Here is a 22,244-nt window from a genome sequence, read left to right as displayed (position 1 = left end):
AAAACCTGCCTTTTAGTTCAGCCTTTTATGTTCCAAAAGATTAAAATTAGCACCCTTAAATCACTGCTTCCTGTTTAGTTTATTTAACCATGGGAATGAGGAAATGTTTGTAGTCTATATTCATTATCCATTTTAGTAGGTTGTAGGAAATTACATAATTCTGTTTATAAAGGCTGAAAATCAAACTGTTATTTCTAACGTTCAGGTTCCAAAAATAGCATCTATGTATAAGACACCATTCACAGACTGTTAATGCTAATGATTTCAGAAAATCTGATCTCCTGATGAATTTACCATGGTCAAGTTTGAGGTTTTTATCCCCTTTTTCTTCCTGATATAGAGTCAAAATCATCATCTGGTTTTCCTAAAACTGCATAGCAAAGTGTATTTAGACAAAATAAAGGAAAGATCATTTTATTACCACCACATTTTGGTTACAATTCAAAAAAGAAGGAATTGCTCATCAGTGGTTTTCTCTTCCGCTGTGGGTCTTTATTTCTTTTTCTCCATCCACAGCTTTTTAAAGAAGATTTTTTGTGGGGGGAGGGCAGGTGGTGGGGAGTGGCATGTGATATAAATGCTATGATTTCTGTTATAGACTTTACAGGAGGGTTGTTTTCATTTATCTTTATGTGACATTCTCCACTTTCAGCATTTTGCTTTTATCTATATTATTTAAGTCAGAATTATATGTCTGGTTTCTTTTTTGCAAAGACCTTGTTCTATTCATCAATAAAAGTCATATTGGTTTAGTTAATAAAGCCCTAAGTGGATTGCATTATGTTCAGTTTCAACTTCCATGTAAAATATACAGTACCTAACAGTACAGATTTCCATTATTCAAAAAAAAAAAAAAAAAAAAAAAGCACAGCCCTGAAGGAAGAGCCAAATTGTTTCCTAGATTCATCAAAATTAGAGATGGGAAAGTTTGGCTAGATCATCTGGCCAATTCCTCTTCCACTGCAGGATTGTGCAGTGTATTTTCTCGTGTATTTGCTAGTATCTTGTAGACTATAGTGCCTTACTGGACAATCCCTCAGACTCCTTACAGGGACACATTGTGCATCCGAAAGGCTTATAGACAAGGTGGGTGGCACAGCCTCTGAGGCTGAGATTTATGGGGAAGAAAGAAATACCTTGCAGTGTGATAATCTCTCTGCAGTGTTGTCTGTCCCTTCCCTCCATTGCAGTGGTTCCTATGTTTGTGGTTTCCCAGGCTACATAATCCCCTTTGTGTGAATAGCCATTCTGATAGGAAGGAAGAATGCCACAGACAATGGCTACTCCTGTTTGTCAACTGTTTAAAATGGGGCATCCTGATTATCACTACAAAAGTTTTTTTTCCTCCTGCTGATAATAGCTCACCTTAATTGATTAGTCTTGTTTCAGTTGGTATGGCAACACCCATTTTTTTCATGTTCTCTGTGTGTATATATCTTCCTACTGTATTTTCCACTGCATGCATCCGATGAAGTGGGTTTTAGCCCACGAAAGCTTATACTCAAATAAATGTGTTAGTCTCTAAGGTGCCACAAGTACTCCTCGGTTTTTTTTGCTGATACAGACTAACATGGTTACCACTCTGAAATCAGGTCCATTTGTATCTCCGCATGCTTCTTCTGGAAAAAAAAAAAACTTTCCTTTCCTGCCATGGACGAAAGTGTGCTGTGCAACTGCTATTCCCCACCCCTTTCCATGCTCTATGCCCAGTTTTCACTGAGCTTTTTTCCAATCCCCTTGCATTTCTGGAGGGGAAGTGCATAAACTAGGGTTTGGTTCAATAGATGCTACAAAAGGATTGCAGTTTTCCATGCCATTTTAATATCCAGCAAAACAAGAATTTTTCAAACTATGTAATATAACCCATGTTCAAGTGATAAATTTTGCTTTGCAGGCAGAATTGCATACCGAAAGAATTAACATGAACAAACAACATGAAGTTTGAACTGTTTTAGCATGACTGGAATTGCTTTTGTAATTCATTTATCACCTCACTGGATATCGATAACTCATGGGGGAGCACAGTTGTTGAATTTCTTGAATTTTAACCTTAAGAAAAAATCTAGGGGCTAACGGTGCATTGTGCATGTGACCATGACACTGTCCAGGGGCCTGACTGGAAAATACCATATTTCACATCAACCATGACTATCAGGTATCTAACAAATATGAAGCTTCCACCAATATCCCAAGAATTTCTGGGAGGAAAAAAGAAACAGCCCACTCTCTTTATACCCCTCTCTGCTTCTGGATGATATAAGAAAGGAATTCTCCTCCCCCCGCAATCACCTTCCCATGATTGGAAGAGTCCACCACCCTCTTTCTGACTATTTTCTGTCAGCAGGGAGAGATGGGCTCCACAATTTCTCTTTCTCACCCCAGTTAGCCTGATCTTTTTAAAGCCATAAGATAAGGCAGGATCTCAGCCTGGGTGTCATTGACATGTGTCAGGTGGTTGCAATTAACTCTGTCTTTACTATAATGCTAAATTAGAAGGAGGGAGGAATTCTAGCTAAATCTCACCTGGATGAGAAGTGGGTCCTGGTATAGAAAAAAGGATCCTGATTTGGAAAAGATTGAGAAGCACTGAGATAAGGGAAAGAATGAAAGTAATTGCAAAGAAGGAATTATGATACCTTTTAAAGATGTAGTTTAATATAAGCACTTGAATTCTGTGAAGCTAACAGTCCAGCAGTTATCCTTTATAAGTGGCTAAAGGAAATCATTTAATTCTCTTTATGCTAGCCTGGCTTACTTAAGGAGAGGTTGAATTTATGCAAGACCCTTTATACAGAGTACTTTAAAAGTAAATTTTAATTGAAGTCTGGTAACATTACTGATGTGAAAATAAGTCTCACCCATGTGAAATAAATCTCACTGTTTAAAACACATTAAAAACAAATTATGCCCTCAAAATAGGTAATAAGCACTCTTCTGTTTTTGAGGGCATAATTTGTTTTTAATGTTTGTTGTTGGTTTGTAACACAGCCATTTGTTGTTATATTTGTAATAACTTGTAGGCTGAAAGGGTCTCTCCAAAATGGAAAGCAGAGACAAAAAAAGGTCCAGTCTAGCTTTGATTAGAGAAAAATTTCCATTAACACTAATGGGAGTTGTATGAGCACATTGAGGGGGGGATAAGATCCTTGTAATTCCCGCCCCCCCCCCCCACTCCCCAAATTAAAGACTTGTGAAGAGTGTATCAGACAGGGGTATTTGAAAGGACATGAGAAATCTGTTCAAAAAAAGTTCAAATCCTACAGTATTCAAATCCTATAAATATGAAGGAACCATATACCTTTCTGTATCTGCTCACCAAAGTAATAAAATGCTTCAATCTCTTATGACACCCTCCATCCAAGAATCTCAAAATGTGTGACAAATGGATTAAGCCTCACAAAACTCCTGTCAGATAGGTATTATTGTCCTCATTTTACAGAGGAGAAAATTGCAGCACAGGAAGGTTCAGACGAGCATTTTCAAAAAAATGGCCATTAGTTTGAGGTACCTCAAGCTGGGCACCCAAAAATTGAGGCATTCAAAATTAGAGCCACTTTTGAAAATTTAGCCCTAGGCAACTTGCCCAAGAACACAAAGTAGTTGTGAATAAAGATCCATGGGAGAGCCATGAATAAATATCACTTGTTGCATAGTCTTCTGACATTACCATCCTTCCACTCCACTGAGAGAGGGTATTGATCAGACTGAACTGAACTTTCTTTAGGCACTGTATTCAGGTACCAATGGATAATCCAGAAATGTATAACAAAATAATTTGTACCTAATATATACACTCTCTTCATTTTTAACTACAGTGGATGCTTTGTATATCAGCTATATATATTTATTTTCTTTTTTTCCCCTGAGATAGAAAATTAGAAAATCAGATTACAACTAATACATTTCTAATGGATCCTCTACAATGTAGTTCATGCAGTAATTAGCAGAGTGTACTTTTACCATGTGTTCTCTAATTTAGCTCCTCTTTAAAGTCAACAATCCATATCTTTTCTATCTCTCTTCATAGGAGAATTTTTCCATACACCTAATCATTCTTGTCATCCATACCTGAACCACTTCGAATTCTGAAATATTCTTTTTTGAGTTAGGGTGTGCAGTACTGTACACAGTAGTTCAGGGGAGGGTGAACCCCGATTGATATAATGGCATAATGGTATTTTCTGTATTATTCTCCAGCCCATTCCATATGCATTTGTTTTCTTTTTTCACTGGTGCTGCACACTGAGCAGAGGTTTTCAATGACCTGACCTAACACTGATCCCTGGGTTACCTGACTAGATACCTTCTCCCAAAATCAACATGTTGCAGTTTATGATTACCCTTTGTTGATGTTCCTTCATTCAGTGTTTAGTCTGCATGTCAGTATTCCTCTCTGAGGCAATCTGAATTATTTTTGAAATTAAGATTTTATAAAGTGCTTTGCTAAATTCCACTACCACTTTCTATTCTAATTTTGTAATCCTCTTTCAAAAAAAGCAATCAAGCTTGTCTGGCAAGATTTCTCTCTTATGTACCCATGCTGTTTTTGCTCAGAGTTCCACTGTACCCTGGATGTTTAGTGATTGATAGGAAAAGTGCTTTGTCTAGTGTGTTGTATTTGTAAAAGGATGTCAAGTATCAGAGGGGTAGCCGTGTTAGTCTGGATCTGTACAAGCGGCAAAGAGTCCTGTGGCACCTGATAGACTCCAATATGCTCCAATACGTCTGTTAGTCTATAAGGTGCCACAGGAGTCTTTGCCGCTTTTGTAAAAGGATGAGTCCCAGAAGTTCCTGTTTCTTTTGTATGTATTTGAATAGGACTGAGATGGATCAGAGGAAAAGACAGGCTGATGCAGTATAAATCTATTCTACACAGGCCTACTTTCAGTGGGATGTAAATTGGTGAGTTCACTGGTCTAGGGTTTTGTTTCTTTTATTTTGTGTACTTCTGAAGTCCCTTGGCTCCAATCCGGCAACTGATAGTGTCAGGGTGCACCAATCCACCATTCCATGCACCATCAATGTCATAAGCAGAGCTTTAAAAAGAATGTGTTAGTCTCAACCTAGTCCCTGCACATGAAAAAAATGACAGTCACCAAACCATTAGACATGACTCTCAACTTCATTTTAGCATAGGTACTGGACTACAATGGCATAACTGTTACCAATCAGTGTAGAGCTGGATTGTCCAAGCTGCACAAAGGATCTTGCCTGCATTTTGTTTGCCCATTGCTCAGGGTTAAATTCTGCCCTTGGAAGTCAATGGCAAACCTCCCATTGTCTTCAATAGTGCCAGGAGTTTACCCTTAATCTCATTTTATTAAAATTACACTCACTCTAAATTAAAAGAAGAAACTTCTATACAATGGTGTCTTACTTTAAAAATTCCTACATGCAGACAAAACCCACATTTTGTTTCCTTTGCACTTCTATCCACATCACACTTCTTCTCAGACCCTTCTTGTATCTCTTCCTCATGGCCCTGTGGAGATAATTGAAGATGAAGCAGCCAATCATCAGTTGACTGCAAAATAAATTAACTTAAAGAACAAACCATATCTGAAGCCAGTGAAGCATACTGATGCTTCAGTCTTGCCTCTGCTGTCCCACAGGCAATGCCTCAGTAAACACATGCACTGAAATGAAAGACCCAGCATCCTCCTACACACTGAAGAGAGACATGACACCACTACTGCTGTTGCCATCCATAGAACATCCAGTATTATAACTATAAGCTGCCAAAATCACTGAAGGCTTTGGCAACTCAAAGCAACATTTTGCATATTTGCACTATGCACATAGCAGTGACAGCTGCTCAGACAGATTTCTGAGTCTTTTGCACCACCAGTTCCCCACATAGCTCTATCCTTGGCATTCCTTTCAAGGATAGAAAATACCAGCTGTTACTCCTGGCCACCAAGGCAGCAAACAAGATTCTTGCCCAACCCCCTCAAAATAAATAACTAACACAATCAACAAAACCTGGGCTGAGGAATGGCTTCCATTTCCAAATCAAACCAATAAAACGATATTGGCTCATTCTGTCTCTCCAGCAGAAGACTGTGAATCTTCAGTGAAAACAAAAACAAAAATAAAAAGGCTGAAAATGGTGGCATTTGGTTTTCTTGGCTTTTCAAAGTACCATTAAAAGGCAGGCTAAGAGCTTTTTTGCTGTCAGCCTATTTACTCATACAGGTTTATGGCACAATGGTACCCAGTTCCAGCAAAATAGATATAGAATGGGTGAGTCAGTCCAGATCAGATATGAATCATCTAAAATCTTTACCCCAAATCCCAAACCAAATAGTTTCAGAGATCTGGAAAAGCTCTGTTTTCTATCTTCATCTTATTTATAGGTAGAACATGCAGGCAATAGTTCCTCAACACCTTATTTTTATTTTTCATCAACCTCCATATATTTTATCTATATCTGTGCCCATTGACATATCCTTTTATTCAGTTCATTATAAAACAAACAGGTCAGTGAATGTATTAGACCATCATAATAGCCAGCCATTTTGTTCATCAGCAATGATATAGTCAGTTCTATAACAGCATGGGTATATAAAAGAGAAATCTTGCCAAACTCAATTGCCTTTTGTGACAGGAAGCAAAACCTTAGATTCCTAATTCTCATTTAGAGACAGTATATATCTGAGAGAGAGAAGGAAAGGAGAACAAATTAAAATCCACAAAGCCTTTATTCTCCTGTGATAACTACAGGTCATTGAATGATGGCTAGGGATGTGGTGAACTGTGATTACTTACTGAATAGCTTATTGCACCTATGAATTGTGCACACAGCTAGTCCACGGTAAGTCACCCTTTATTATTATTCCATCCTCTCTCCTGCCCCTTCTGCCTGCTTGTTTCACACTGGTTCTGCCTTCTCTTTTCTACTGTAAGGTCTCTGGGGTGGGGCTTGTCATTTACTGCATAATTGCATAGTATCTAGCTCAGTAGGGCCCTGACTTGGCTGAGGCCTCTAGGTGCTACCACAATGTAATAATCATTAATAATCTGAGTGTTCTTTTTCCCCAATGCAATTTAGGCTTTTCTAATGCTGTCGTCTTCCATGTAAGAGTGTGTAGATCACAGTAAGATCTCTAGTGAGCAGTAGAAGAACAAATGAAAGATACACAATTGGGATTTTATAAACAGGTTCTGATGGATAATGGAAAGGATGGAATTAGAGAGAGTGGACCAGTTCCAAGCCTGTGGAGTCAGTGGGAATCAGTGAACCAGTCCCAGTATTGACAATTAATAGTAATTTTAAAAAATAGTTGCTGTGGGGCATAAACACCAAGGATTAACTGGTCTCCTACATATGCAACAGCTGGCAATGAGCAGGTCCTCTCTGAAAGAGTCTAAAGGCCAGTTTCTAATCTTAGATGTGCAGACATCCTGTGTCTCCAAAAAATATCTGTTTATGGATGCAAGAAAAGTAGCAGGTTCTTTAGCTTGCAGTACTTCTGGGATTAGAAACTGGCTCTTAAACAGAGCATGTCAACAGTTTGAGTTTCACTTCAACCACTTCATACATGAATAAACAATTCTTGTCCCCTTCCTTCAGATTTTTTTTCACAGTGCTTTAGAGTTCAAATGTTAAAGCTAGCTCTTCACTCTGGACCCTTTTCAGGTTTCAATTTTAAACCATTTACTGCTCAAAAAGCCAGTGCTTGCTACATCTAAAATGTTATTTGAATTCCATATACTGCCCCATGAACAGTTTTCTTAGCAAAATATCCACCTGCTTTTCTTATGTTTTGGTGATAAAAGAGGGTGGCACCCTACAATGAAACAAACACTTCTTTATTCATCAGAGATCAGCATTTATAATATGTTTCTATTCAATTCTGTCTTCTATATAAACATAGTATTGACAAATCTTGCACAATATCTATCACATTACACACTTTGACGCTATAATTAAAAAGACTGCAGAACTAAATAGTTATGGCCCATTGTTGGAGATTAAGAATGGCTTTACATCATTTTCAAGACTGATGCTGAAGGATATCAAACCATGAACTATTTGAGTTCAAGTTAATGCTGAGATAAGAGGAAAGGTACTCTCATGGATCACTAACTGGTTAAAAGACAGGACACAAAGGATAGGAGTAAATGGTAACTTTTCAGAATGGAGAGAGGTAAAAAGCAGGTTCCCCAATTAATCTGTATTTTGATCATTTATGAATATATTGAAAAGGAGTGATCTGGAAAAAGGAGTAAATGGTGAGGTGGAAAAATTTCTCAAGATAGATAAGTCCAAAGCAGACCATGAAAAGTTACAAAGGGATCTTACAAAATTCAGTGATTGAGCAACAAAACGGCAGATGAAATTCAATGCCGATAAATACAAAGTAATGCATATTGGAAAACGTAAACCCAATTATACATACTAAATGATGGGGTCCAAGTTAGCTATTACCACTCAAGAAAGAGATCTCGAAGCCACTGTGAACAGTCCTCTGAAACCATCTGTTCAGTGTGCGACAGCAGTCAAAAAAAATGAACAATGTTAGGAACCATTAGGAAAGGGATAGATAATAAGTCAGAAAATATTATAATTCCACTATGTAAATCCATGATATGCCCACACTTTGAATACTGTGTGCAGTTTTAGTCACCCCATCTAAAAAAAGAAGATATGTTAGAGGTGAAAAAGGCACAGAGAAGGACATCAAAAATGATTAAGGGTATGGAATAGCTTCCATATGAGAATAGATTAGAATGAATGGGACTATTAAGCTTGGAAAAGAGATGACCAAGGGACAATATGATAGAGATCTATAAAATCATGAATAGTGTGGAGAAAGTGTTATTTAACCCTTCACATAAACACAAGACCCAGGGCTCACCCAATGAAATTAACAGACAGCAGGTTTAAAATTTTTTAAAAAGGAAGTACTTTTCACACAACACAGTCAATCTATGGAACTCATTGTCAGGGGATGTTGTGAAGGTCAAAACTGTAACTGGGTTCAAAAAATAATTTGATAAGTTCACAGGGGATAGGTCCATCAATGACTATTAGCCAAAATGGTCAGGGATGCAACCCCATGTTCTGGGTGACTACTAGATGCTGGGACTGGATGACAAAGGATGGATCATTCAATAATTGGGCTAGATGGACCATTGGTCTGACCCAGTATGGACATTCTTATATTGACCAACAGTGGCTTCAGAATTTCCAAATAAGGAAAGAGTTTTGTGGAGCTGTGCGAAGAGCTTACACCAAACCTCCAGCAACAGAACACTTGATTTAAGGAAGCTATACCGCTTCAGAAGCTGGTTGCTATTGCCCTTTGGATGCTGGAAACACCAGACCACTATAGATACATTGCAAACCTCTTTGGGGTTGGAAAGTCTACTGTTGGGGTCATGGTTGTGCACATTATTGAGGTTATTAACACGTGATCTACCCACGGGAGATTCCCATAAGAAGAATTCCAGAAGTAATAACTGGATTTCAGAGGATGTAATTCCTGAACTGTGCAGGGGTCATCAGCAGCCCATCACAAGAGGCAAGTGAGTATGTGAACCAAAAAGGTTACTATTCCACCATTATGAAAGGCTTAGTGGACCACAGAGGCGGATTCTGAATACAAACATGGGAAACACTGGAAACATTCAGGATGCCGAGGTGATGAGATCAGGAACATATTTGAAGGGAGAAGAAGGGACTTTACAGAACAATATGTTTTTTCTGGGGAATACAGTATCTGTGCCAACTGTTATTTTGGGAGATCCCACATATCCGCATCTAAGTTGCCTCATGAAACTGTAACCTGACATCACTGACCCTGGAAAAAGGAAATTCAATTACAAGTTCAGTAGCTGCAGAATGATTGTGGCGTGCACGTTTGGTAGGCTGAAAGCTGATTAGCACTTTGTATTCACCCATCTAGATGCCAATGTGGCAAATGCCATTCGTATAACCTGCTGCATAGCCCATAATGTTTGTGAGGGTAAAGGGGAGTGCTTCGTTCTGAGCAGGCTCAAGACAAGTCTGGTTTACAAATTCTGTACATGCAGCCTGATATCATCCAAGTGAATGCTGATCCTGGTTCCCAGCAAGCAAGGAAAATTGGGGATGCCTTATATACAATATCTTGTCATAGCAGGGATCCAAAGGATGACATCTGCCTGTGCCAAGGGACACATTCCTATCTGGTACAGCTGCTGGAAATGCATGAGGTATCATTGGTACATGCTCGTGGGACCACATAGCTTTGTGTGGGTTTTCTTCCCCTCTAGCCAAAGATCATTGATGTCACATGAGCAAACAGCCAAAGACACATTAAAGACAATTGTGACATGGCACCTCCACTGCATAATCATCTTAGGGTTGGGTTTGGGCTGTGAAGTGTAGTGGCCAAATCATTATATAGTCATTGTGCAATGTTTTTATCTTCACTATTCACACTTGCTTATGAACCTCTCTAATTGGAGGCACTCAATCTCTCAACAACTGTATGAAGACTTGCTTGAGGGAAGGGCTATTCAGTCATTTGTGGGTTGGGTGGTTTTTTTGACTGTTGATTGTTAGCTATGCTAACTGCACTTAGCTGCTGTTATAAAGCACTAATCCTGTTGGAACTGGTTAAGTTTTCAAGGGGGAAGGAGGGACTGTTTACGTACAGGGTAGTGGCGGATGCTGTCATTGCCTCTATTGTTATTATAATTGTGTTCGGATTTTTCTGCATGTGAATTAAACCATAAAGATGTTTGTGCTTTACTATAGTTACCCCAGGCAAAGGGGAAGAGATGCAGATTGGGATAAGAACACAGCTCTTCTGACCAATTTGAATGAATTCAAATCAGAGGGCCCAGATGCTATTCACCAGAGGGTACTGAAGGAAGCAAGGGAAGGTCATGCCTGACTAATCTAATCGCCTTTTATGATGAGATTACTGGTTCTGTGGATGAAGGGAAAGCAGTGGATGTATTGTTTCTTGACTTTAGCAAAGCTTTTGACACGGTCTCCCACAGTATTCTTGTCAGCAAGTTAAGGAAGTATGGGCTAGATGAATGCACTATAAGGTGGGTAGAAAGCTGGCTAGATTGTCGGGCTCAACGGGTAGTGATAAATGGCTCCATGTCTAGTTGGCAGCCGGTGTCAAGTGGAGTGCCCCAGGGGTCGGTCCTGGGGCCGGTTTTGTTCAATATCTTCATAAATGATCTGGAGGATGGTGTGGATTGCACTCTCAGCAAATTTGCAGATGATACTAAACTGGGAGGAGTGGTAGATACGCTGGAGGGGAGGGATAGGATACAGAAGGACCTAGACAAATTGGAGGATTGGGCCAAAAGAAATCTGATGAGGTTCAATAAGGATAAGTGCAGGGTCCTGCACTTAGGATGGAAGAATCCAATGCACCGCTACAGACTAGGGACCGAATGGCTAGGCAGCAGTTCTGCGGAAAAGGACCTAGGGGTGACAGTGGACGAGAAGCTGGATATGAGTCAACAGTGTGCCCTTGTTGCCAAGAAGGCCAATGGCATTTTGGGATGTATAAGTAGGGGCATAGCGAGCAGATCGAGGGATGTGATCGTTCCCCTCTATTCGACACTGGTGAGGCCTCATCTGGAGTACTGTGTCCAGTTTGGGGCCCCACACTACAAGAAGGATGTGGATAAATTGGAGAGAGTCCAGCGAAGGGCAACAAAAATGATTAGGGGTCTAGAGCACATGACTTATGAAGAGAGGCTGAGGGAGCTGGGATTGTTTAGTCTGCAGAAGAGAAGAATGAGGGGGGATTTGATAGCTGCTTTCAACTACCTGAAAGGGGGTTCCAAAGAGGATGGCTCTAGACTGTTCTCAATGGTAGCAGATGACAGAACGAGGAGTAATGGTCTCAAGTTGCAATGGGGGAGGTTTAGATTGGATATTAGGAAAAACTTTTTCACTAAGAGGGTGGTGAAACACTGGAATGCGTTACCTAGGGAGGTGGTAGAATCTCCTTCCTTAGAGGTTTTTAAGGTCAGGCTTGACAAAGCCCTGGCTGGGATGATTTAACTGGGAATTGGTCCTGCTTCGAGCAGGGGGTTGGACTAGATGACCTTCTGGGGTCCCTTCCAACCCTGATATTCTATGATTCTATGATAAGCAGCCGAAGAAATCTCAGAGCTACTCCTACTAATATTTACAAACACATGTATGACAGGAGAGGTCCCAGCAGACTGGCCAAGAGCTACCATAGTGCCTATCTTTAAAAAGGGGGGAAAAGGAGGAGCCAGGGAACTATAGACCAGTCAGTGACTTCAATACCTGGGAAACTACTTGAGCAATGTATAAAATATTCAATTTGTGAATACGTGGAGGATGAAAGGGTAATCACTAGCAACCAGCTTGGCTATACCAAGAGCAAATCGTGTCAAACCTTCAAAAATGCAGATAGATTAAATGCAATAAGATAAACAAGACGCTCTAAATGGTGGGTGGGGGGAAGGAGGAGGAGACATTTATTGCCTCATAAGGATGAAGAGGAAACCTAAGAGGAATAACAAAATGACTTATTCAGAGATATGGCAATGTATATGTAAACTAGCAGCTCTGTCTTACTTACCCAGCATTGTGTTCTATTCTGTGGAAGTGTTTTCACAATTTTTAAATTGCTTAATATTTATGTGACATTACTGGATGCTTCGGTGTTTCGTATGCTGTGCACACTTAACCTTATTTGTGCAGTTCAGTTTCATTATTTCTCAAATATGAGTATAAGAAAACATTGTAAGACTATAAAAGGCTCAGACTAGTTTCTGAAATCATGTATCTGCTTTACAAGTATGACAACTGCAATTTAAGAGACTTCACAAGAATGCCAAATTTTATTAAATCATAATCTCAATGGATTTTAAAGAAAGGAAAGTATTTCAGTAAAAAAGAATAGCATTTCTAGAAGTTAAACAATTGGAATCTACCTCTAGAATGTTAAATAGAGCATATATTCCACATGTGAAGGACTTTGCATCACTTCTGCTTTCTCTTTGCTAAATTTATCAAACGATTTATTTGTGGTTTTCACTTTGTGTACTTCTCACATTTGGAAAAAAAAAAGTCATAACTTTGTTTCATCTGTCATCACCACCACTTAGATCACTAAAACACACTTTAGATTCCATGATTAATTTATTTCAGGATGTAGGAAGAAGACAGCTTGATTTTCTAAAGCTGTGGTGTTGAGTAGCAAAGCCAGGCTTTGAGTGGCAATCTGAGCAGAGTCAGTACAAATGGAAAAGTCAGACAGGAATGATTTCTACAAACCTCTCTCCACAACAGGCGCCTCTGAGTACCCTTATACTGCCAATTTCTGTGATGTTCATGTCATCATGAAATGAGCAATTATATGGCCTCATTAGTTAGACTGGTACACTTGGCTGTTGCAAAGACAATAATCACCTCAGCTTCAACAAGTTCCTGAAATGTAGACATAAAAGGTTCATGTTCAGAAAGTAGGGTGAATCCAGAAACATAGGAATAGGTAACTAAAAACTGGAGCTTGCCTCAGAAAAGAAAAAAAACACAGTAATGTTACTTATAATTGTGTCAAATGACCACTGCTAGGTTCTTATGCTAATAGAAGACCAGCACATTGTAATAAACTGGCTTTCTGAGGTGTGATGAAGAATTTAGTAATGACCATCTGGCCACTTATTCATATTTCATAACAGAAAACACATGGTTCCACATTTCAACTCACAAAACAGGAACCAAAGTCCACTGATGTAAATGGGAGTCTTTCCATCGACGTCAATGAGTTTTGGATCCAACATTAGATATCATGATCACAGTGAGTTCAAACTCAATTTGTTTCATGGGACATTAACATTTTGAAGTTTGTTTTCATTCTACTTCACAAATGTTTTCAAAATTTACTGTGAAATGGAAATTCTGAAAATATTTGAAGTTAAAATGTATTCTAGGACAGAGCATATCATGAGCTACTACTGACATGAGATAAAAGTAATATTAAAATAAAATATTTCAAAATGAAATGTTCTAAAATGAAAGATTTTCCAGTTCAAAAATTCCCAAACTCCATGCAGAATATTTTATCCAAAAGAAATTTCAATAAAATGTGAGAAATTGCATTTTCATTAGAACAGCATTTTCCAACAGAAAGTTTTCGATGAAAATTTTCCAATGATTCACCTTAGATTAGATAGACAGTAATTTAAAATGCATACAGAAAAGCACCTAGCACTGTTTCTCATGTTTGTTTTTTAGTTTGCTTTAGAGAAACTGACTTCGCTAAGAACAACCAAACTAGAGCTCTGGTGGTTTAAAGAAATCTCACTTCATGAGTAATCATTTCTTTAGAAAGGATAAAAACAGTTTGTCAAATGTGGCTGTCTAGGGAAAGCTTAATTAGTCATCAGTGCATTCTCTATGACGCTCAAAACCAAAAGTAAAAAAGAAAAAACAAAATTGAAAAAATGAAAGTGGTCTTTTAACACTTAATTCAGTATTACACTTTCTTCCCTCTTTTCCCCTCCTCTAACTTTCTCCTGCTTTTTGAGTTAAGCAAGTAGTTAGCAAAGGAATTATCTATGATTTACAAATTTAGATTTGTCCTTCCCACCCCATCACAGGGCACCTCTGCTGCTACTTAGAGAAGTGTACTACCTGGCCAGCAAGGCAGTTTCACAGTCACAAACACAGCTGTTTAGCTTTCACCAAGCTGTGTATTTATTTCCCTCTTACATGAAACACCAAGGGCAGACTTCCCTATAGCTCTCACTCACATACTAAGCTTTCTGCCAAGCATCATCTGAACCCCTCCTGGACTACCCCTTACTTCCTGTTTCCTACCCTTATGTTCTCCCCCAATTTCTTTGTTAGCACTGTGATTGTTACTCAGGTGCTCACAATCCCCCAACAAAGTATATAATTATTCGCAGCTAGGCCTACAACTTTCCTGAGGCAACAGCCATATCAGTGATCAGGGTGCTGCTGATAGCATCCTGTCACACCCACTCATAGAGTGGGCATCAGCAGATTGTGAATTCATTTTTGTTTGGTGGAGCAGTTCCACCCAGCAGTAAATCATAGAATCATAGAATATCAGGGTTGGAAGGGACCTCAGGAGGTCATCTAGTCCAACCCCCTGCTCAAAGCAGGATCGATCCCCAATTAAATCATCCCAGCTAGGGCTTTGTCAAGCCTGACCTTAAAAAAACTTCTAAGGAAGGAGATTCCACCACCTCCCTAGGTAATGCATTCCAGTGTTTCACCACCCTCCTAGTGAAAAAGTTTTTCCTAATATCCAACCTAAACCTCCCCCACTGCAACTTGACACCATTACTCCTTGTTCTGTCATCTGCTACCACTGAGAATAGTCTAGATCCATCCTCTTTGGAACCACCTTTCAGATAGTTGAAAGCAGCTATCAAATCCCCCCTCATTCTTCTCTTCTGCAGACTAAACAATCCCAGTTCCCTCAGCCTCTCCTCATAAGTCATGTGTTCCAGTCCCCTAATCATTTTTGTTGCCTTCTGCTGGACTCTCTCCAATTTTTCCACATCCTTCTTGTAGTGTGGGACCCAAAACTGGACACAGTACTCCAGATGAGGCCTCACCAATGTCGAATAGAGGGGAACGATCACGTCCCTCGATCTGCTGGCAATGCCCCTACCTATACACACCAAAATGCCATTGGCCTTCTTGGCAACAAGGTCACACTGTTGACTCATATCCAGCTTCTCATCCACTGTAACCTCTAGGTCCTTTTCTGCAGAACTGCTGCCGAGCCATTCTGTCCCTAGTCTGTAGCGGTGCATGGGATTCTTCCGTCCTAAGTGCAGGATTCTGCACTTCTCCTTGTTGAACCTCATCAGATTTCTTTTGGCCCAATCCTCTAATTTGTCTAGGTCCCTCTGTATCCTATCCCTACCCTCCAGCGTATCTACCACTCCTCCCAGTTTAGTGTCGTCTGCAAACTTGCTGAGGGTGCAATCCACACCATCCTCCAGATCATTTATGAAGATATTGAACAAAACCAGCCCCTGGACCGACCCTTGGGGTACTCCGCTTGATACTGGCTGCCAACTAGACATGGAGCCATTGATCACTACCCGTTGAGCCCGACAATCTAGCCAACTTTCTACCCACCTTATAGTATATTCATCCAGCCCATACTTCTTTAACTTGCTGACAAGAATACTGTGGGAGACAGTGTCAAAAGCTTTGCTAAAGTCAAGGAACAACACATCCACTGCTTTCCCTTCATCCACAGAACCAGTTATTTCATCATAGAAGGCAATTAGATTAGTCAGACATGATTTGCCCTTGGTGAATCCATGCTGACTGTTCCTGATCACTTTCCTCTCCTCTAAGTGCTTCAGAATTGATTCCTTGAGGACCTGCTCCATGATTTTTCCAGGGACTGAGGTGAGGCTGACTGGCCTGTAGTTCCCCGGATCCTCCTCCTTCCGTTTTTTAAAGATGGGCACTACATTAGCCTTTTTCCAGTCATCCAGCCTCTGGCAGGTATTGCAGCTCCTCAGTACCACTTCCTGCTCCTCCTCTTATTAGGATTATCCAGTTAAACTACAGGTTTTTTCCCCAGGTGCAGTGGGCAGAGCTAATCAGTCAGCCACCAGTCTCTGACCTCAGTCAGACGGTATCCTTTACCTTCACAGGCCTTATTTCGGTTCCCTATGTAGGTCAGAGTTCAAGCACATCTAGCAGGAATACTTGTGTGTACTAATTTCAAATTTGGTTTCTGCAAGAAAGAATACACAGGACTTTGAAATATGTTTTGCATGAATATTAGTGCCAGTAAAACCTGATTACTCCAGCCATGCTCAGCACTACTTTTGTGCTTGCTTGACACAAACAATTAAATAAATTCATTTAAACATTCAAATGTATATTCCTGAAAATATTTTACATCATTCTTTTATTTCTACATAATGGAACCTTCAAATCCACCCAGGGACCAGATTATTATGAGAAGAAGAGGGAATATTTTTTTACATATTCTTATTTCTAACCATAACTGCACCTAAGTCACAATCACACAATGGACTAATGAAAGATATACACACTAGATTGTAACTGCTTTGAGACAAGCATCATGTCTTACTAAGTGTTTGTATAGCACCCAATCCTGGCTGGGGACTTCAGGGTAATATAAAGTAAATATAAATGATAAATAATAATAAAAGAGTTCACTATGATTCATGGGGATATATTATTCATTATTTGCACACATTGGCGATCCTCTGGCTATTCAAGAAAACTTTGAAATTGCTGTAAGTTTCACAAAGTTAAGCACGATTGGTTATTCATTCTATTTGCTACTCACTATTCATTATTCTTCTGTTTAAAATATTTCAATCAGTCAATCCTGAAGCAGAAAAAAATACTCTGATTTAAGTGATCAGCTACATGCAACAGAAATAAAGACTAGTCAAATAGTGAATAGCTGAACTGATCACATTACCAACAAGATGTGGTCTGAGAATTATTAGTCCAAACTATTCTGTGAATGCATATCAATAATGAACACCTTTTAGAACATCAGGATCCGCTCATGAACAGGTTACTAATTAAAAAGGGGCCACATTCCTAATAAATATTATTTATACCAAGTAGTTTACCTGTCACCAATAAATACCAGCTTTTTCTTTTATGAGTCAAAGAAACACTACTTTGGTCTGCTGTGTATTCTACCAGACACGTCCATTTTCTGCATCGGAGTTTGAGATCTCCAGACATATGCCTGACAAAATTTATAATTTAAAAATGTCATATTGCTGCTTCAGTTTTGGACAGAAAATATACTTTTTGGGGAGGAGAAAGAAAGAAAGAAAGAAAAGCATTTTACTCATTCAGCCCTTGTTGAGGCACCTTATAGACTAACAGACGTATTGGAGCATAAGCTTTCGTGGGTGAATACCCACTTCGTCGGATGCAACTAACTTGGTTAGTTATAGATGATCACCTAGTAAGACATTGTCCCCACAAAACTCATGTATCATATTGCACATAATCAGTGGGATTTTCAAAAGCCTTTAGGAATGGCCTATCTGTGCTCTCATTGAAGTCATTTAATAAAACTCACATTAAGCTCAGTGGGAGCAGAGGTAGGCCTATGCTTTATAAAATGCTACCTAAAGTATAGTATAATTGACTACTTACAAAATCCCCACTACTGTGTCCATGTCCTCTGGCTATGTGGACAGCTGATGGCATTACTCATTAATCAGGAATTAGTTACAAAAGAAACCTTCATAACTGTCCCCCTCTATTCCAGCCAGGACTCCAAATGTTGTCCGTAAGATTTCCCGTGTCCTGCTATCTACAGGGAGGAAGGAACAGGAAAGGGAAATGACCCCATACCATACACCTAGTAGATAAAAGCACTGATGAGAAAGTCCAGTATGTTTGTACTCAGCATTTTCTGCAGCAGATCTGCTGACTCCCATGCTTGGGAAATTCCCTGGTGTCTTTGTACCTGACAGGCTCATAACTTACCTCCATTTTTATTGTGAACTTTGATGACAAACTGCACTGTGTTTACAATCAGCAGAAGCTTGTGGGCTTGGAGGTGCTAGTTTAGCAGAGATCAGAGGGCTGGTAAAAATCTTGGTGTAGCTCCAGGGAAAAACAGAAAAGAAAATATCTGTTTGACAATGCAATAATATCAACTAAACTATGAATACCCAGGATAATGAATGATGGTGGTGCTGAAGCTTTAGCTGGAAGTTCAAGATTCTGTTGTGAAGTATACAATTTGTCCTCATAACTTGTTTATATCACCTGAAGTGCTGTCTGGTAAAACAGAATATAATAGTCTTGTACACTCATTGTATTGATATATAGCCCCTGTCTTTAAGTTACTACAGCTCCCTCTCAATGGCTGTCTAAGTTTCTTATCGTAAAGAAATCAAACAAAGTTATTTATTTAAAACAACAACAAATTCTGGTAGGAATACCTTGTGTTATATTATCATATTCTCTAGCACCTGGGGTGAGCATTCTTATTCTAAATGTTTATTCATTGGTCTATTTTAAAAAAAAATGTTTTTTTTTATTTATACTGTTTTTTACCAAACATAGAAGCTCTCAGAGATCTCTTTCTATTCCTCAAGGTGTCTTCTGTAATAGAAAGTACTGATTCCAACTGTTTGTAACATTTGATTAACTTAACTTTCAGAAAGAGCTTTCTAATTTCTGCAAAGAACCTATGGGGACAAATTGTAAAACCTGTGTTAGATGGAAAAAAACAACAACCCCTAAATTAATAAGTAGAGAAGATTGTAATATTTTGGGCTCATGTTCACATAATTATACAGATTGTCATAATACTTTTCACCAGATAAAAATCTTTAGTCATGACCTTTCTGTCTCACCTTTTTTCACAAAGAGATTTTGACAAGCTGCAAGTAACAGCTTATGGCTACAATTTCAAGCCCAGATTCTACAAACACCTGAATACATTTGCACATTTTAGTAGTCCCATTAAATTCATTGGGTGAAATCCTGGCCCCACAGAAGTCATTGGGAATTTTGCATTTGATTTCAATAGCACCATAGGTGTGAATATGCGTAAAGCTAAGCAGGTGCATAAGTCTTTGCAGGATGGAACCCTTGGTTTGGTCTGAGTTTGAACCAGGTCTTGTTATGCAGATGGGCCCTTACACCTGCACTGAGTCCAAATGAAGCTAAATAGATTCTATTCAGGCATAACAGGATCATTCTTCAGGTCTGGGGGACTATTGCTATAAGCATTGTTGATAAAGTCATACAATATTAATAATAGTAAATTACAAGTCAGCAAATGGTGAAAAAGAAATGGCCTATGCCAGTGGTCCCCAACCTTTCTGTGGGAATAGCATATTCCTATTCCCAGAAGACTGTGGGGGGTGCCAGACACCCCACCGCCGAAATGCCAGCAAGAAGCAGGCAGCGGAAAGCCGGGCAATACTTCTAGGCAGCATTTCAGCGTGCGCTTCTCCGGCGGCCGCTCTCGGCGGCAGCCTTTCAGCGGTGCGGTGTCCTGTGGGCAAACACAACTGACCCCGCGGGCACCGCGTTGGAGAGCCCTGGCCTATGCGGTTGAAAATTCCTGTGATTTCCATGTCATTTCTGCCTTCAGCTCTCACCTCTGCTTTGGTGACAAATGTTTACCTTTGCTTGCTTGGAAACCGAAGAAGAAAAAGGGACATACTGAATAAACAAAACTGATAATGTTTAAAATAAAATTTAAAACAATCTCCAGTTAGAAAGAGTGAGGGAGGGCAGCATGATGAATCATCTGATTAGAGTCAGTGTTAAGCTTTTGGCCTTCCTCAGCTTTTGGCCTTTCTCCAATTTCTCAGAGTTGATCATGAAGTTTGGGAGGAATGAAATGATCAGATATGACTTTATGATGTCAGGAAGGGGAGGTGATTTTCCTTGGTAATCAGGAACAAGGACACTAGTCAGCCCCAAGAGGATGCAAAAAACAGATCACCTGCCTGGAGTTCATACCAGGAACCTTGCAATGTCAGGCTTCTGATGCAGGGATGACAGCACTTGGTATTGCTTAGCTCTCACAGGAGATTTCATTGCATGCAAGGTTAGAGGCAAAAGAGATATTGGGAGAGACATATGCCCAAATATTTGTTTAAAATATAAACAACAGTGACACTGTTCACAAGAAAATTACTTATTTTTCTAGACACGGCGTGGGTGAGATGACATCTTTTATTGAGCCAACTTCTGTTGGTGACAGAGGCAAACTTTTGAGCTCTACAATCCTGAAGGAATGCTCTGTGTAGCTTGAAGGCTTGTCTCTTTCACCAATAAAAGTTATTTCAATAAAAGATATTACTTCATCCACCGTGTCCCCTAATATCTAGGAACTAACATGGCTACAACAATGCTGCCAACAACTTATTTTCTGACAAATTTCTACAGTGGGATTAATCAAGATAGCTTCCTTCTATGCTAAAGTTTCAAGGCAAGAACTAAGAAGACTCAAGAAGAATCATCCACACTGACCACATTTTTTATTATTTTATATTGTTTAATTCTGTTCCCCCCCATCATAAGTTGGAGTGAATTTTAGTGTCCATGAAAGTGAATAGCTCGTACAGCTGAATGCAGTTCAGGCAAATGAGAGGCGTGATAAATGATTTATGCCAATGAGAGTGAAACTCAGGTGAGAAAACATGTAATACCCCATCTGTTCCAGTCTGAATCCTTTCCTGAGAAGAAATTACCAGTCCAGCTGTATTGTGCCATATTGTGTTGCAGTTTTATGCGGAGTGTGGTAGACAGGTATTTTATTTAGAAACATTTAAAATTACATATGATAAGACTGTGCTTCAAAATTCTGATGGGGATTCAGATTCCCCATTATCTGGGCTTGTTCAGATCTGGGGTTCTGGTTCAGTGCATTATGGGCTACATTTCCAGAATAGCTCCCATCCAGCAGCACCCATTGTTCTCAGTGGGAAAGGTAGGGTACTGACTGAGCACTTTGGAAAACTTGGCTCTAGACAGGTAGAGGCTTCTTTAAGTGCAGAGTGGAACAGTGATTAGTCTATAGTGCACTGAGCTATGCAATGCCTATTCACTCCTTACTTTTCGGCTACTGCTAGCCAAAAAGTATGCGTGTCACTCCATTCATTTCATACCCTGAACGCGCAGAATGGCTGTATAGCAGCTGTTTTATCAATATATGGTCTTGCCCCCCATCCTCACCGCCACCTAGGAACTGACATCATTCTCACAGGAGGGAGCAGAAAGAACCCAGCTGCTCAGGGTGGCTCTTCTCCTCCTCTGTTCTCTCCCCTGCTATGTGCTTCCCTCCTTCCCCCAAGAAACAACCAGCCTGGGAAAGGGGAGAGGGGACCCCACTGCAATCCCATCCCAGCCTGGGAAAGAGAGGTGAAGAACCTCAGAAGCTGCTGGAGGAGCAGAGGTGAGGCTGGAAGAAAATAATAGATTTAGTGTCAGAACTAATTAGATGGGGAAATGAGGGGACAGAATTGATTTGGAGGTTGGAGAGGAAAATTAAAGCAGGGCAGGGAGACAGGCTGATGAGTGGGTGATGATAGATCCCCCACTTTTGAGAGAACAGGGATTGCTCTCCTGGACCTAAGCTCCAGGCAGATTGTACTCAGCTAAGTAGAGTAATGGTGCAGAGCTCATTTACACCTGAGCAAAAGAAGATCACAAGCCAGGCCTAAATTACCATAAGTAATTTGCAGCTGAAACATCATTGTGTTCTCAATACGAAGGT

The sequence above is a fragment of the Natator depressus genome, chromosome 5 (assembly GCF_965152275.1).
Source record: "Natator depressus isolate rNatDep1 chromosome 5, rNatDep2.hap1, whole genome shotgun sequence".
In the NCBI taxonomy this organism is placed as follows: Eukaryota; Metazoa; Chordata; order Testudines; family Cheloniidae; genus Natator; species Natator depressus.
The sequence above is the reverse complement of the archived record's forward strand: the minus strand, read 5'-3'. Positions refer to the sequence as shown.